Here is a 7,108-nt window from a genome sequence, read left to right as displayed (position 1 = left end):
TTTGGATTTTTATTTATTGAAAAAGATCGACATTGATAGTTACAAGTTTGAAACTGTTCTATTTTCAATAACATTAGATTTGCATAGCAGCCAACTCTACTGGATTTTCCAGTAGACTACTTTATTTTGCCAGTTTCTACTGGTTTAATAAAAATTCTCCTAGTGTTTGTACATTTTAAAAAATTCCCTAAAGTTGAGTAAGTTTCCTTAAAAAATCCCTGTTGAAATAGAATTGTTTTGCAGATTATTGTTTTCTTGAATACTTAAATAAGTGTCACTAATACATTATAAAGTGAGCCTCATTTATGAAATTCAGTTAACTATCTTAGAGGAATTAAATACCTATTACTATTCAAAATTATGACCAGCACACTGCGGACTCCAGGGAAATCAATCATCAGACTCCTTGGCAAAGAAAGCAACGAAATTACACAAATAATAAATAAACCAATTCCTTATCACACCGCCAAGCAGTTAATTAAAAAGTCTTTTTGGAAAAACATAAAAGAGGCAAACAAAGACAAGAAATTGATAAACGACACCAAGGATATTTCACTATGGCCAAGGGACAGGTCTGTGGCCACCTTTTGCCTCGCTACTGGCCACGACTGCCTTTCCAAACATCTATTCCGTATAAATATAATTTCAAGCCCTATTTGCACACTGTGTAATATTCAAGAAGAAATGGACATAAACCACACTAGGCACTGCCCCGCACTAAACTCTGGACACTTGTGGGAGAAGAATTGGAGAGCCCTTCACAAAATGAACGATCTATAGACTCACTGTAGTTTTGTTTTTGATGTATTGTTCATCTTTCCTTCTGTTTCTCATGTTATTGTCTGTTTTTTAACTACAGTTGTTTTGTGATCTGCTATTGGAAATAAAATTAAAAAATTCAAAGTTATGAATAACATAATATAGAACAATTCAAATTCATTTAATGTGAAACCATAAGCAGGGTTTGTTGATTTAAATCAGCTTGATTTAAATCACGATTTAAATCATGATTTAAATCAAATGATTTTTTTAAAACAATCATTGATTTAAATCAACTAATTTTTTTTGATATATATTGATTATAAAAGATTAAAAAAAAGTGTTTTAAATTATTGATACTTTTATTATTTTCTTTACTTAGTTTCAAAATTTATTTTAAATAAGTTGTTGCATTAATTAATTTTAGTTAACGAAATTACTTTCTTTCTTGGTGTGTGTTAAATTCCAACACATTGAAAATTACATTTTTAAAAATCTTTTGATTCTTGAGATTGAAAGTACAGATTAAAGTAAACATTTAATGCTGTCTTAATATAGACTTGCATAGCTGTAGAAAGTAATTATTAAACATGAATTTTTTCAAAAAATAATGCAAATATTGTTAATTAAAATTCTACCCTTTGAAAAAAAAAGCGTGGAATTAAAATCTACATTATATTTTATTGGTGGAAAATGTATATTTCTGAAGCTTTTTTAAAAGCATATTAAAAAGAAAATACCTAATTGCCAAAAATAGAAAGAACAAAAAAAAAAGCCAATAAATTCAGATATTTTTTTCCTGATATAGTGTCATTCTTTCCTTTCAAAGTCTATTTGAAGCAGTAGGGTTATTAACTGGTATTTTTGCTCATAATATGTTTACAGTATCTTTGACATCTGATTTTCTATAACGAAATTTTGTGAAAAAAAATTCCTATGAGTACATAGATTTAAAAAAAAAAATATTTTTAGCTCAACTTATCTATTTTGATATAGAATTAAAAGTGAATATTTTAATATAAAAATATATTGGTTAAATATTTATTTTTTGATGAAAGACTACATTTATAAACACAATCTGTTACATTTATTTTGTCATTTTAACAATCAAGCGGAAAGAAAAGAAATTTTAAATTAAAATTATGGTTTGCTAATTGAAACTTTGTTTTAATAGTTAAAGTACAGGGGTCTGTCCAAGTGAAATTTACTACCATTTACCGGTACCTGCACAAATACCAAAATAGTTATCTCTCAGAAAAACCTAGACAGACCCATAAAGTATTCTTTAAATTTTCTATTTGAACTAGTCCTTAAATTTCAATCATGCATTTGTTTCAAAATGGTTGCTATGCATTCAAAGCTATGTATTATAATGAAAAATTATTTTAGTAAGTTAAAATATTGTTCTAAATATTGTTATAATATAGTTTTAATATTAATTTAATTTTGATTAAGCATTTATAAATTTTTTTTAATCATAAATTAAAGTTCTTACAGTGTATTTGAATAAAAATCAAAAAAATCTGATTTAAATCAAAAAAATCCGATTTAAATCAAAAAAATCTGATTTTTTTGATTCTTTTTAAAAAAATCAAAAAAATCACGAACCCTGACCATAAGTGGAAAATATTAAACTTTTTCTATTTTGATGACTATAAAAATTCCTGTGCAAAAAATATTTAGTATATTTTGCAACAATTATCATGAAATTTATATTATTTCGTAAAATCTACTGGATTTTTTTCTTCAACACTTTCTGTGTTGACAGCTATGGATTTGAATTTGTAGTGAAAAATGAGATTGTACCTGAAATAAAATTTTAAAAATATCACTCAACTGAAGAAAATAAAGCTTATTTTAGACATAAAGAAACTTGTCAAATCTAATGTGGTTTCTAAAAAGACGAAATTTCTTCTGTACAAGTAAAGTACCTCATCCTCTGTATATTAACATATGCTGTGGAAATGAGGACTTTAACCAAGAAAGGAACTTGGTACATTTTCCTATAAGATCTAATATGTAGTTAAATTATATAAAATATGCAAAGAACCAGATACAATTCGAAACAGATGAATGACTAATGATGATTAAAATGACTTCCTTATTTTCTGTATTAAAAATTGGACTTCAATTGTGTCATGAAAAGGTGCTTGGAGAGTTCTCGTGAAGAAGTCCTTGGCCCATACTGGCTTGTCGGACCAACAATGATGCTGATGAAATGGGCAATATATTTCACGCAAAAAATATGGGCAATTAAAACGTGTAGTTTTAGTAAAAGCTTAAACGTGTAATTAAAAAAGTAGTTTAAAAAAACTATAAAATAGCATTTTTAAAAAGATTAATCTTTGTAAAAATTAAAAAGAGTTTTAAGAAAAATCAAAACAAGTAGTTTCAGTAAAATTTTTTTTATAAAACACAATTTAAAAGAAGAATATATAGAAACTTTAAAATGTAATTAAAACATTAAGTAACTTTTTACGAAATGTTTTTTTTCATTTAAAAACACTTATATTTAAAAACTTGACAAAATTAAATTCTGTATTTGAAGCCAACAATTAAATTTTCTTAATTTAGAAAAAAAAAAACTTGTTTCAAAATATCATTGAATGTTTGCTCCCTTTATGTAAAATACTTAGGTAATATTGAAAAACAATTACAATAAAATAATTTTGTATTTATTATTTTAAAAGTATTTTATTATTATCAAAGTATTAAGTCAAAGCACTTTATTTAAAAATAATAAGTTGCTCCACATAAAATGCACTATTACTGCATTTGAAACACAATTTGTGAAATGCCACAAACATGGTTTTCTTATCTTTTTTAAAGTTGATTAAAAAAAGGTAAGAAATACTCTGCTGGGCAAAGGCTCTCCTTGTACAATATGGTGCCTAGATCATTTTTGAGTTTAACTGTGCAATCTTATCATTTTTTCCCCCTTAAGTTAAATAAATCAACTAGACGTTATTTTATTTTTATGTTGAAAAGTATTGATTATGGAATTATTTATTTTTTAAAACTTAATTTTTATCTATAAGTTCTTCTAACACCTGTAAAAATTTTATTGAATTCCAGGAGTTTGGCTTGTGAACTTTTCCTTATCAGAATTATTTTTATCTTCCCTTGCTGTTAAAAAAGAAAGAGTTTTTTAAATTTTTTTTAAACTTTTTATAGTCTGGTTTTCTGTTCCTTTATTGCTTTTATAAATTTCTTAAAAATTTGACGATCTAGAATGACACGTTTTTACTCATTCTAGAGCAAGGGTTTCCAACTTACATGAGGCTGGGGGCGGGGGCCACAATTAAAAACACAAATAGAAAGTTTCTGATACACACATGCTAAATTTTATTCACAAAATAAAAAAAAAAAAAAAAAAAAAAAAAAAAAAAAAAAAAAAAAAAAAAANAAATAAAAAAGAGCAACATACACGATTATTTTTGTATTTGAATAAATATTTTCTTGGATGCAAAATCTGAGAAGTAATTTTTTCACAGAAACGAGAAAATTAGGTTTTTATTAACGAGAAAAGTATTTTAAACCCATATAGATTTTTTACGAAAATTGTCCGCAAAAAAATGACAACTAATATATTTTAGTTCGCGGTCCTCAAAAAAAGGCTTCGCGGGACGGATGCTGCCCCCAGGCCGCCAGTTGGAAACCACTGTTCTAGAGGTTAGAGGTGCATAATATTTCTTTTTTTTTTTTTTTTTTTTTTTTTTTTTTTTTTTTTTTTNTTTTTTTTTTTTTTTTGTGACAGGGGATGCATAACCACTTTTTTCGCATCCTATGGGATGCATAACAATTTTTTTCGTTTCATATCGGGTCTTTGTGTTAAAACGCATAAGCAGAATCGCCGGTATAAGGAAAAAATAGTGCGTGGAGTCCCTCCACGCGGAAGAAGTTAAACTTCGTAACCTGCGACGTTAATTGTAGAAGAATCAGCTGTCGTAGAAGGATCAATAGTTCTATTCAACGACTCTTTTTCCTGCTCCGCTCTCTACCGTGCTCTGTCATAACGGTAATATTGTGCATTTTCCCCTCGTGGACCTCTTGAACCAGTGGAAGTGCTTGTGGTTGCCTCATCGTCTCCCCATGGAAAATGTATTTGTATTAATAATGTATGTGAATGCGTCATAATGTATGTTGAATGCGTACAAGAGACGTACCTTGACATAACCTTAAATCCGTCGCATTGTCCGTGGGATTGTTTTCACTCATTTTTTACAATTGTTATCCACAAAATTTGAAAATAAAAAATACTATCCTATTAAATTATGTGTGTATCAAATCAAACTAAAAAAATAAAAATGTAGCGTTAAACGTTTAACGCAACCTTGTTGGAAGTCGCATAAGAAGTATAACTCCAGAAATCTTGGAAATATTTCCGCTTCAGTTCATTTTCAAATAAGAACAGTATTGAAAAAGCTCGTGAATTTAAATTTTTAAGTTATTAAGAATTCTTTTATTATAATCTTGTTTCTAGGTAGGTAATATTATATTCTAGTAGTTGATAATTGATTCACTGAACTTAATCTAATTATAGCAAATTACAAATTTAATAAAAAATGCATGTTGTTGCTGGCCCACACGGTTAGCAACATCGACATGAGATGGGATCCATTGCAAAAAAAAAATCTGCCTTTTGGTGCTCCGGTCTTCATTGATCACAGAAGCTGCACTTCTTCCACATCTATGACTTCGGATTTCGGAAAAAATGCATTTTAACATTTACATCCGATCATTCAGTGAAAAGGATTTTTTTTGGTTAGGTTTTTTGTTTGTTTATCGAAGTCTGTTTTGAAAAAGTAGAAAATTTTATGTTGAATGTTCTTATTTACTATGAGTAGGACTGGGCTATAAATCGATATATCGCGACATATCGATTTAACGCCTGTATCGGCAGGCCGATACAGCGACTTTCGTTCCAGGCGATGCATCAGAAATCTGATTTAAGCCGACGAGTAAAGAAGACGAACGATATAGCGATATACGATATAGCGATACAAGACATGCAAGGATCTCTTACGTTCCGATGACAACTCGCGCTGGGGAAGACGATGTGGGACTGACTTTGTGATCGCCGTCGTTACCTTGTTTTGAACGTAATCTATTATTGAAAAGAATATATAAAGAAGTGTTTCTTAATTAATTAGGTAAAATTTTTTTTGAAACAAAACTTTACTTTTTATTTTTAAATGTGAAAATTAATTTTGATATTATATGTTTGAGTATTATTTTACATTATTGAATTTATTACAAACGGAAATCTAATTTAAGGTGCCCATAAAGAATTAAATTAAAAAGTAATTAAATTTGTTAGGCTATTTTTTACTTTATTTTAATTTATTATAAACTTTTAGAATAAAATAATAATTTAATGGGTTTTTATTACTGATTTTAAATTTATAAATCTTTAGTTGTTTTCATTTTTATAAATAAAATTACAACAAAACTTATTTTTCCTCCTTTGGATTTGGACATAAGTCAATCAACTTTGTTTATTCAAAAAAATTAGTAATGTTTGCGATTGCGACTTCTTTTTTTAAAATCATTTAGCACTTCGTTTTATTAAAGAGTATAATCGTGTTTTTTAATTTTCTTTCAATATTGTCAGTTGAATATATTATCGAATATATTTTTGCTTTTTCATGTCAATTACCTCTGCCATTTGAAATAAATAAAATATATTATCGAATATCATAATTCTTTTGTTTTCATTTTTAAGAAATTAAACCTTACTTTGTTTTTTCGTTCAGAATTCTGTAATTATTCAATTTAACTTTATTATTTATGTGAAATAATAAGGGTAAAAAATAGTGTTGTTTTAAAAGTGTTTTTTTTTTGTTTAATTTATTTAGCACTTTGTTTTAAGCATACAAATAATTTTTAACGAACTTATTTTTTAAATTTTCTTTCTATATTGTTAGGTAAATATATTGATAAATTTCAATTTCATTTATTTTTTTATTATTTATTTTTAAACTAAGAAATCTTTCGTTATTTGCGCGATCATTTTTAGAAAATATAACATTAATATCTTTCTTAAGCAAAACATATACATCAAATTCATAAATTGATTTAAATCAATCTGAGTATGAAGTTTTGATCGAAATCCGACTTTCTGCGTGTTGAGGATTTATAATAACAGATGGCGCTGAGCGCAAACAATTTTTCTTATTATTTTTTCTTCTCTTCTTAAGTTTCAGTTTGGATTTAACCACTGAACCACAATGAAATAAAATCCTTTTTATTATTACAATTTGTGTAATTATTGTCGAAAGATTGTTGAATTCGAATCATGGTGCTACACCGGCCGGGAAATAGGCCACCTGCATGAAATGTAAGTTAA

The sequence above is a fragment of the Parasteatoda tepidariorum genome, chromosome 6 (genome assembly GCF_043381705.1).
Source record: "Parasteatoda tepidariorum isolate YZ-2023 chromosome 6, CAS_Ptep_4.0, whole genome shotgun sequence".
Lineage (NCBI taxonomy): Eukaryota > Metazoa > Arthropoda > Arachnida > Araneae > Theridiidae > Parasteatoda > Parasteatoda tepidariorum.
This window is presented reverse-complemented; position numbering follows the sequence as displayed.